The 12119-nt window shown below is 39.0% G+C and overlaps 1 protein-coding gene across 1 annotated transcript in view; it reads right to left on the bottom strand.

Annotated features, from left to right (window-relative positions):
- DPYD (dihydropyrimidine dehydrogenase) overlaps positions 1 to 12119 on the bottom strand; it is a 502649-nt gene that overhangs the window by 485115 nt on the left and 5415 nt on the right. The window lies entirely within an intron of this gene.

Here is a 12119-nt window from a genome sequence, read left to right as displayed (position 1 = left end):
TGCTAGTCAGTAAGATATTACAGCCAGATCTTCAGAAGTGCTGAGAATCCAGCCGTTCTGATGGACCCCAAATGGAGCCACAGGGTGCTCAGCATTTTGAAATCCAGACCACTCTCTAATCTGTTTTTTTCTGTCAAATTTCCTGTCTAACAAAATGCTGCATGTGATGTGCCTCTGAAGTTCCAAAATAGATTTGTATGGTATTGGAATGTATTATCTGAGAAATAGGATATGATCTTGTAATTAAAGAACCCTAATGGATATGCACAAGAATCTGAGTTAAGGTCGCATATTAAATCCTACCTTGTAACATTTTCCCAAACTGAAGAGTTGAAAGATCTGATCTTGCAAACACTTACATATGTGCTTAACTGTAAGTAGAAGAGCAGTCCCATTCTCTTCAATGGGATCATAAGCATGTTTGTTGTATCTGTGCCTAATTTTGTACTCTTAATACATTCATGTACTTTTTGTACCTAAATCCAATATTATTTAAATAGTACAATGCATATTAATGTTTAGATTTGTGTCCCATTGACTTAGATGCCTTAGTCCCATCGTCTTATGCTCCTGAATCACTCAGGTAGTTTTGAATTTTATCCTAAAATCTCTAACACTGAATAGTTCTGAACAAACCTGAAACTCTTATTGTATCCTTTTGTAGCAAACATTGGATCCATTAGCCATTCCCCAACTCCCAAAAGGTGTTACCATTGTTGCAAAGGCCTAAGCAGAGTGGTAGGAAAAAGTGGAGCAATTAGAGATACCAGTCATTCGCTTAAGACAATTTCTGCTTTTTCCTCTGCAAGCCCTTTTCATCTGTAAGTTTCTAATTCCTTTTCTTATATAACAATGTCCCCCATTCCCTTGAGTTTACTTCATTTGCGTTTTCCATTTCAAATTTTTCTTCAGTAGTGCCCTATCTTTTCTTTTTTCATTTTATTGCTTGGGGTTTTTTCCTCTTGTTCTCTTTCCCCTTGTTTGTTTTTCTTTCTTTCTTTCTCCTTTATTCTTCGCTAATTATTTCATGTCTCCTGGTTCTTTCCATTTTATAAATGTGTTGTGACTTTTTATTTAGTTCGTTATTGCATTCCTTTATTCTGCTTCTGCAGCTTTCTGATTTCTATGTGCTTGCCTAACTATTACCCAAATGGCTCCAAGCAGGACATTCTCAAATTGAAGAATAAATAAATTAAAAGAAAAATACTATCTGTGGTAGTGTTGTGTTGCCTAGCAACAGTGTGAGCCTCTCCACATCTTTTCTAGCGCCCTGGTGGTAAGGATGCTTTTCAGACTTATTGCTACAAACATATGCAAGATCTTATTCACACTGTTTGGCTGTTCGCTGACAAATGCACAGGAAGATATAAAAGACAAAATGGTAAACTCTACAAAGTGAGCATCAGGAACTAGGCGTCCCAACCAGCATAACAGATCATAATAAGCTCTTTGGCGCAGGATCCCCTGCCTTGTTACATGGTCTATAAAACACAAGGTAACTACGTTATTTAAATAAAATTAAAATATTTCTTCTTTTGCAATTCAAGCACTTATGAGTTACTAAAAAAAATCTCCACGGACAACTGGGTTTACATATATAGGTATAATAGTCAATTAAACATTCAAAATAAGCTTTCTTTTTCTTCCAAACTTTCTAAAAAGCTTTAATCTACATAAAGGCAAAGAGCACTCTCCAATTTCTACAAAACAGAAAAAAGTACAAAGCAGCTTTGTGAAGCCTTGAAAGCATAATGGGATTATCAAAGAAATTGTGTTTGTTCCTAAAGCATTTGAACAAAATCCTGAGAGATACTTATCATCTGCAATTCCCACTGACTTCAGATGCGACAGAAGTAGAAGATTCAGTAACCCCCCCAATTTAAAAAATAGGCCAGTTTGCTAACGTTATGTTTACACTACAGCCTATGTCAGTATAATTTATGTCACACAGGGGTGTGAATGACCCCGAGTGACATAAATTACACCGACATAAGCACTTGTGTGTGCAGCGCTATGTCAGCAGGAGAGCTTCTCCCACCAACATAGCTTCTGCCGTTCATGGAGGTGGTGTTATCATCACAGGACGCACTGCAGCAGTGCAGCTGCATCAGCACAGCTGTGCCGCTGAAGCGCTGTACATGTCGACATGCCCTTAGAAAAGTTCATTGGTACCAACAGCACTCATGTAGCTCTGCAATAGACGAATATCTGATTTTAGAGGTTCATTTATCATGATCTGCTAGAGAGTTAGAAATGTATGTTTGACCTCATATTTTTCAAACAATATAAGGCATTTGATTCCAGCTCAAGAGAACAGATGCTAAACTCACATCAGACTTGCTCCCCTCTCTGGCAACAATGATGGAATCCTTGAAGAAGACAATGGCAGCCTTGCCTAAAGAAAGGAATTTTCATGCTCTTTGGATGGGAATGGATGTGCCTGTATGGCCATAGGAGGCAAATACTTTTAAGAAATTTGGAGTTAAGGAAAAAACATAGCAAGGGTAAGGCCTGGCCTACACTAGCAAATTATGTCAGTTTAACTACGTCACCCAGGGTGTGAAAAATCCCCTGCGCAGACAGCGCTGGGTTGGCAGAAGAATTCTTCCATCAGTCTAGCTACTGCCTCTTGGGGAAGTGGATTACCTATGCCAATGGGAGGGCTCCTCACATGGGCATAGGTAGTGTCTACACTAAAGCACTACAATGGTGCAGCTGTGCCACTGTAGCATTTCAAGCACAGACTAGCTGTAAGAATCACTGAAAGAAAGGAGAACTATATAATACAGCTAGAGAAAACTTTTGTAAGGAACTCCTGCAGAGAGGGAAAGGTGGTCACCCACATGCACCAACCTCAAGTCCCCTGAAAATAGCATTAAGCTACAGATATTTTTATTGGAGGGTGGGGGGTACAGGGCTAAGTCAGCAGCAAAGGAATGTGATGTTTCTGTCACAGAGTATCAGTGGAAGGAGAAAGGTATGTGCAACATAATCTTTAAGAAACCACTTGACAACAGTAACATATTACTAAATGAGGAATATCTTTTCCTGGACCAACTTCTGTTGGTGAAAGAGAGAAGATTTTGAGCTACACTGAGCTCTTCTTCAGGACTGGGAAAGGTACTCAGGAGTGTCACAACTAAACACAAGGTGCAACAGATTGTTTAGTATAAGTAGTTAACACATATTCTGCAACCATTCAAGGTGAAGTGGCCAATTAACAATGCTCCACTCATAGGACAAAAAAGGGAGGTTAGTGGGTTACTGATTGTTGTAATAATAAAGACACGGGATTCATGGTTTAAGACCACAATTTTTAGTATCTTGCAAAGCTATAAATTTAAGATCCCAGGCTCATCTTTTGAAGGGGTTGTGCAGGCTTCTTTGAGGATGCAGATTGAGAAGTCAGATATGGAATGATTATTTTGTGAAAAGCATTTGCCATGGGTGATAGGGTATTTTTATCTTTTATCATTTTTCTATGTAAGTTCATTTTAGATCATAGTGATTGTCTAGTTTCACCCACACAGTATTTACTGGAGCATTTACTGCACTGGATGAGGCAAATCACATGTGTAGAACCCATGGATCTTGAAAGGTGTTTTGTGGGGGAATTGATCATCATAGCACTGGAGATATGTCTGCAGATTTTGCCTCTGTTATGGTTGGTGCTGCTTTGAGTTGGTGGATTGTGGTTTGTGGAGAGCTTGCTGCTGCTCCTGCTGAGTTTGGTGAGGTTGAGGGGTTGTTTGAAGGCCAGAAGAGGGGATTTCAAGAAAGATTTCTTTCAGGAATTAAACACTGAAGGAGAGGTAGACGCTGCTGGTAGTAGAGCACACTGGAATATTGTTTCTTAGATGGCACAACACAATAGAGAAGCAACATTCAGGTTGTAAAGCCAAGCACTCAAAATTTAGGAAATGCCAGAATTAAGATAGCCTGTGCAACCATATTCTGGCCCTCTTGTGCACATGCATTAAAATATAGTCTCTAATTACGTGATTACATGGATGCATCACCCATCCATGATTATTTAAAATATAAACAAGCCAAACCCCAGAAAGTACCCCTCCTCTCCCATCCAAGAGAACTTTGTATTTCATCGTGTGCCAACAGTCAGCAAAAAAGCATCCAAACTCTCAGACTGTTTCAGACTCCCTTGGGAGGTATTCACCACTGAATCAATATGAAGCAAAGGACTGGAAAACTAAAAAGATAAAGCAAAGGGGGTTTATTCACCTGGATCTTTCAGCAGATGCTAGCAGACCTGCCTCAGTCTCTCAGAGTCTCTCTCTGTCTTGTAGGAAAAGGGGAATATATAATCTATGCCCTATTTCCCAGCAAGGCTTTCCAGAAGCTAGGACTATTAATATGGCACTCATGGCAGATTATATCCCTCAGCCTATACAGCTCTCCTAATTCTCAGGGAGACTGGTTGGAATTGCCAGTATCCAGCCTTACTAATCCCTCACTACTGCTTAGGGGTAGGGCAGACACTGTTCCAGTGCCCTGCAACTATGTGTGTGCTCTGCATGAAGAGGGGCTCACAAGGGAAGGAAAAAGCTCTTTACATCCTTACACCCTCAGCACACTCATTAAAAGAACCAGACACAATGTCACCATAATGTACTTATGACTCTATAACAGAAAAGTTACATTACGGAAAGGGCTAATCTGTAGCAGGCAGGCAGATTTCATAACAGCTGATAAATTCTGATGATTATGTCTTAAGGACAAATTCCAACTAAGATAAAAAGAAGATAAGTGCTGTAACGTGTATCTTATGGAAACAGCTGGGATAAATCATTTTCATGTACAGATATAATGTAAGCCACAGTCACACTTGAATAAAATGTCTAGAAAACACAGTGTATGGTACCTATACAAAGAAATGCAAAGTAATTAGTGTGTCTGAAAAATGCATGAGTTGGAATTTGCTAAATGATTAAACTGGTACATTTTAAAGTCCCTATAAATATTTAATTATTGATACTATGAGTAAAAGATAAGATCTCTTGACATTACTTTTCAACTCTTACTGATACTCAAAGTAATCCATGTTTTATTCATGTAAATTGTTTGTACATACAGTCAATCACTAGTAGAAAAAAAAATTCTCAAATTTTCTAATCACGTCAACAGATCCTAATGTAACATTTTCCACATTTGGGAATCAGAGCATTTCATTTAAGCAAATCAGTCTGGCCATGATACCACAAAGCACAGCCTGAGCAGACATCAGTTCCAAGAATCAGATGTCAAAGTGCTCCCCCTAATGTCCCTTAATCATCACACCGATTAGTGGCTGAATAGTGATGTGATTAAAAAGACTATTGCCATCGTATACCTATTCGTACTAGTAGCATTCTACGTATGTTCCACCGATTAGTATTTGAATAGGGTAGCGATTAGATAAACATCTGCTATTGTATACCTTTTCAGAAAAGAGCTAAACTTGCATATGTACACACACACACACAGAGAACAAATAAATATTTAGCAAACGTGAACTATAGGTTTAAGTTGTAAAGGTAATTGAACATATTTCCTTTAATAAGTGCTCTCTATTTCACAATATTTAGGAATATTTTTATAAATATACTAAATGTTTCATTAATACAGCTTTGGAGCTGGTCAAATTATTCAATGCAAATAATTTATCCAATAAGTTTCCTGTTCTCAAGTTATGGGTAAACTGACTGATATTTATTTATTTGTAATTTGAACAATTTATCTTTCAGGCCGCCAGTTATCTGTGAACAGTTTGTTTAGATTATTCTCTAACTGTGGTGTACAACTGGTCACCAAAGTAGCATATTTTTCCAGCTCCCTTACTGGACAACAAATATTTAAAAGAGGAGAGAAAGAGCATATAGCTGAAAATGGATAGTCTTTTCTACCCTTGCTTCTGCGTGTTTATGGAAATTTGTACAAACAGTAGTCATTCCTCAAACATTTGTGTTAATAAAAACTCATTTGTGCAAATGTTCACAAACAATTACAGAGATACAAAGTGAAAAGCTGTTTGACATTTGAACAAGTATTTATTAGTACTCAGATGAACATCACCAGGTACATCATGCAACATATTGCATGTCTTGGCCTACAACACACTGCACAAACAGACTTAATAGTTTGTACTTTAACATGTCACAGAATAAACAATCAATCTGTTTATATTTCCAATATTTAAGAGGAGCTACAGAAAAATTAAATCAAATTGCTTTGACCAAAAGTGATATCCTTGGAAGAAATAGCTGCACTTAAAAATGGTTTGGCTCTTGGAAGATGTTGATCAGGTTTAGTAAATGCAAGCACAAAGAACAGTGCTACTACTGCCAGAAGTTCAATACAGACAAAGGCTATGGCAATTAATAAGCCAATGTCCCCCTTCTTGCCTTTTTCTTTTGTTGAATTACATCCAACTTTTCCATCTGAAGCAATTCCTAATATTGTTCTATAGGTACATCAATAAAGTGTATAAGCAGTCTCAAGCAGTGTTTGAGAAGAAATGCTGAATTGATGGTTTGGATTATATCCTCTTCCTCATCAAAACCTCTCCTCAATATTCACAAGCCTCCTTCAGCCTGGGGCACAGAATGTCCTGTCCCACTGAACTCAGACTTCTCCAGTGAGTAATAAATCATAAAAAAAATATGTAGGGTCAAAAAACATTTTCATTTACAACAGTGCACCTCTCTCAATCCAATGGGGTCCAACAGATCTAAATGAGGACAGAATTTGGTTCATACATATTGAAATGTGAAATGCCTTCTAATATACACCCAACAGAATAAAGTATGCACATCTGGTACAGTGTTTACTCAGATAAGAAGCCTTTGTGGCAGGAAAAATATGAGATACCCAGAGCAATCCTGTGAACAGAAATAGTCCCTCAATAGGGCCCACAGATCTCGAATTAGTGTCACAACTCATCTCCTTCCTAGGTTTTTGTCTATTGGTAATTCAAAGACAGTAACACAACCAAAACCTCAGCCTAAATTTCTTCCTCAAGCATGGCTTTTTTTAGGATGATTGCCAGGACTGCCTCTGTCCTCCCTCTGGCTCAAATAAACACTTCCCTTGTATATCCTGGTTGGGAATGATCGGTTCCACCCGCCAGCAAGAATCAGCGTAACTACCTGAATCTTTAATACAGTTGTTTATCACCTAAATCTCAGGTGACTAAGCAAACGAGCCCTGCATTCCTATACAAGATCTTAAAAGTCTGAAAGCTGTTTTATAAATACCAATGACTTATTTCCCCTATAGTTTCTAGGGGACGTTGACTGGCTTCCATCTGCTGATAGAAACCGATTTTAAACAATAGCCTGGTTGTCTGACATAATAAACAAGTCACAATACTCACTTAAAGCACAAGGAACCTTCTTTAAGGAGAATACATTTTAGCTTTTTTGGTGCTTGGAAGGATATTAACATTTAGTTTCTACTTTCAGGGCAACCAAAAATGTCTCAGAGCAGACTAGGAGTTAAAATTTTGTTTGTGTGAGTATTCTGAGAAAATATGTAAGTCTGCCATCTGGAAGCATTTTAGACATTACAAAGTCACTGTGTGCATGCCTCAGCAGATGCAGCTTTTGTTCACAGAGTTTTGAGGGCTGTTAATTTAATTAGTTCTGTATTTTCATACACCCACCCTTCCTCCAGTGGTAATTCTACCCAGTCCCTATCAGTACAGTTTGATGAAAAACTGATGCTAAGGGCCAAATTCTGACCTAATGTAAATACAAACAGATGCAATTACCATGGACTTCAAATACAGTTAATCCTGCTTATAAACAGGTCAGAACTGGATCAATCACAGGATGACTACGAGCTACCAATGTGATGTGGCTATGAAAAAGACAAATGAGATCCTAGGATGTATTAGGTGAGGCATTTCCTGTAGAGATAGAGAAGTATTTATGCTGTTGTACAAGGCACTGGGAATACTTCATCTGGAATTCTGTGTACAATTCTTGTCGCCCATGCTCATGAAAGAGTAATTTAAACTGGAACAGGTGCAGAGAAGAGCTATTAGGATGATCAGAGCAACGGAAGGCATATCTTCAGAGCGGAAACTAAAAGAGCTTGGCTTGATTAGTCCAGCAAAAAAAGAAGGCTGAGAGGAGATACGATTGCTATCTATGAATATATCGGGGGTAAATGCCAAGGAGGATGAAGAGCTATTTACACTAAAAGATAATGTTGCCACACATGAACAAATGGATATAAACTTGCCACAAACAAATTCAGGCTGGAAACTAGAAGGTGGTTTCTAACCAGCAGAGGGGTTCTGGAACAGCCGCCCAAAAGGTGTAGTGGGTGCAAACAATTTAATTAGTTTATGAGTAAGCTAGACAATTTTATGAGTGCAATTGTATAATGGGGTTGCTTGTGGTAGTGGGGGACAGTTTTCAACAGCCCTAGGGCTCACTTTCAGTTTCTGTCTTATATGCCTAAAACTCGTACCTTAGGTTGTCAGCCAGCTGCTGGCTGGGGTGAGGAAGGGATTTTTTTATCTCTTCCCATTGTATATTTTTTTTTTTAAATCTCCTTCCTCTGAAGGGTCAGGGTTGGCCATGGCTAGAGATGCAGCATTGGGCAGTGTGGGCCTGGTCTGAGATAGCACCAAACATTCTCTCTTTCAGGTGTTTGGCTGGCAGATTCTTATGCTCAGGGTCTAACTGATGGCCACCATACGTGGGGTTAGGATGGCATTTTCCCCCAGGTCAGATTGGCAGTGACCTTGGAGTTTTATTGCCTCCCTCTGCATAAGAATGGCCATACTGAGTCAGATCAAAGGTCTATTTAGCCCAGTATCCGGTCTTCCGACAGGGGCCAATGCCAGGTACCCCAGAGGGAATGAACAGAACAGGTAATCATCAAGTGATCCATCCCATCGCCCATTCCCAGCTTCTTGCAAACAGAGGCTAGGGACATCATCCCTGCCCATCCTGCCTAATAAGTACTGATGACCTATCCTCCATGAATTTATCTAGTTCTTTTTTGATCCCTGTTATAATCTTGGCCTTCACAACATCCTCTGGCAAGAAGTGTGAAAAAAAATACTTCCTTTTGTTTGTTTTAAACCTACTATCTATTAATTTGATTTGGTGGCCCCTAGTTCTTATGTTATGAGAAGGAGTACATAACACTTTCTTATTTACTTTCTCCACACCAGTCATGATTTTATAGACCTCAATCATATCCCCCCTTAGTCATCTCTTTTCCAAGATGAAAAGTCACAGCCTTATTAATCTTCCCTTATACGGCAGCCGTTCCAGACCCCTAATCATTTTTGTTGCCCTTTTCTGAACCTTTTCCAGTTCCAATAGATCTTCTTTGAGATGACGCAACCGCATCTGCACGAAGTATTCAAGATGTGGGCATACCATAGATTTATATAGAAGCAATATGATATTTTCTTATTATCTATCCCTTTTTTAATGATTCCCAACATTCTGTTCACTTTTTTGACTGCTGCTGCACATTGAGTGGATGTTTTCAGAGAACTATCCATGACTCCAAGATAGCTGTTACCAGTCAAGAGAGACAATTTATACCCCATCATTTTATATGTATAGTTGGGATTATGTTTTCCAATGTGCATTACTTTGCATTTATCAACATTGAATTTCATCTGTCATTTTGTTGCCCAGTCACCCAGTTTTGAGAGATCCCTTTGTAGCTCTTCACAGTCTGCCTGGGACTTCGCTATCTTGAGTAGTTTTGTATCATCTGAAAATCTTGCCACCTCACTGTTTACCCCTTTTTCTAGATCGTTTATGAATATGTTGAATAGGACTGGTCCCAGTTCAGACCCCTGGGGGACACCATATTTCTCTCTCTCCATTCTGAAAACTGACCATCTATTCCTACCCTTTGTTTTTTATCTTCTAACCAATTACCAATCCATGACAGGACCTTCCCTCTTATCCCATGACAGCTTACTTTGCTTAAGAGCCATTGTGAGGGACCTTGTCAAAGACTTTCTGAAAATCTAATTACACTATATCCACTGGATTCCCCTTGTCCACATGCTTGTTGACCCCCTCAAAGAATGCTAACAGATTGGTGAGGCATGATTTCCCTTTAAAAAAACTATGTTGACTCTTCCCCAACAAATTATGTTCATATACGTGTCTGACAATTTTGTTCTTTACTATAGTGTAGTTTCAACCAGTTTGCCCGGTACTGAAGTGAGGCTTACCAGCCTGTAATTGCCGGGGTCACCTCTAGAACCCTTTTTAAAAATTGGCATCACATTAGCTATCCTCCAGTCATTTGGTACTGAAGCTGATTTAAATGAGAGGTTACAGATGACACTTAGTAGTCCTGTAATTTCACATTTGAGCTCCTTCAGAACTCTTGGGTGAATACCATCTGGTCCTGGTGACTTATTACTGTTTAGTTTATCAATTTGTTCCAAGACCTCCTAATGATACCTCAATCTGTGACAGTCCCTCAGATCTGTCACCTAAAAAAAATGGCTCATGTTTGGGAATCTCCCTCACATCCTCACCCATGCAGACCGACGCAAGAATTCATTTAATTTCTCCGCAATAGCCTTGTCAGCCTTGAGTGCTCCTTTAGCATCTTGATCGTCCAATGGCGCCACTGGTTGTTTAGAAGGCTTCCTGCTTCTGATGTATTTAAATTTTTTTGCTATTACTTTGAGTCTTTGGCTAACTGTTCGTCAAATTATTTTTTGGCCTTCCTAATTACATTTTTACACGTTTGGGTTACTTGCCAGGATTATCTGGGTATATCTCACTTAATCATTTCCCCATCACTGGGGAGGCTTCAAGCACTGGGCACTTTGGTCCCTCCTATTCTTTGCCTGTGGCACATAATAGTCTAGTCTCCTGTGGGTTATATTACCTTTTGCTTGTTGGGTTTAGCATGTGAGTGCCGGCCGTGTTGGTGGCCTGTAATACACAGGAGTTCAGACTAGATGATACAGTGGTTCCTTCTGGCCTTAAGCTCTTTGATTGAGAAATTTACCTGCAAATGCCTTCCTATGCAATCAATTCCCATCCCTCCCAATGTTTGTTTACAATAGCTTCCTTACTTGAAGAAGGCTCAAAGAGAGTTAAACAATTCTCTACAATTTGATTTATGTTGAACAGAGAGTCCAGAAAGGCAGAGACATTTCCAGTGAGTTTTTGTATCTCACTAACTCCATCCATTTAACTGGCTACCAAATAAAATTTTGTTTGCTTGCTTGTGTCGGGGGCTTTTTGAAGCAAGAGGGAATGTATGAGGGGATGGTTTGTTTTTTAATGTAGTTACACAACTCTGTGACAGGGGAAAATGTTTAACCAAGTTTTAAAATAGGGACTATTTTCTGGATAGAAATGCAAAACTTCCTTCAAATTTTGTACTGGCATTTTAAAATTTTGCCCCATTTATGAACTAAAAAATAGGGAATTTCTAGCAGATAGCCACACACTATAACTACAGCATATTACCATCCAAGTCCATTTTTAAAATATGAGTATACATACTGGTTACAACTGAGGCTTTGATCATGCAATGAGCAACTTGTGGGCAGACTCTTGTGCCTGTACAGAGTCCCATTGAACACAAAGGGTCTTTACACAGGAGCAGTACCCTCCCCACCCCCAGAATCCAACTGTACAAACAAATCCCAGGATTATGTAGAAGGTTCACCTAGAACCCTGAAAGAATGAAAAGTTACATGATATCTCAGATTCTGTTTCAAATTCCATCACCTACCAAGGTCCACAAATGTTTCCTGGGGCTTATAATGTTTGCACATCCCTATAAGTTTAAGAGCATCAGAAGCTTTGAGTGCACACTAGAAGTATACTTGCCAAGGGGAGGAGGAAGAAGCAGGAAAGTGGGGCATTTGCTTAGACGTTTCACTGCTATCAATGAAAGAGGACCTAAATATAGCAGGTATTTCTAAAATATGGTGGAACTCGGAAAAAACCCATACAATTGGATATCATAATAGAGATTACACTCAACAGAATATATAGCAAGGCTAAATATTAGTTCATAGGAGTGGGGGTGTAATACTCTACCTAAAAAATTCCATAAAACCTAATGAGATAAGACATTTGAGTTGAGAGGACTATCCTGCACAATCT

This window comes from Eretmochelys imbricata, chromosome 8 (genome assembly GCF_965152235.1).
Source record: "Eretmochelys imbricata isolate rEreImb1 chromosome 8, rEreImb1.hap1, whole genome shotgun sequence".
NCBI classification, from domain to species: Eukaryota; Metazoa; Chordata; order Testudines; family Cheloniidae; genus Eretmochelys; species Eretmochelys imbricata.
The sequence above is the reverse complement of the archived record's forward strand: the minus strand, read 5'-3'. Positions and strand labels throughout refer to the sequence as shown.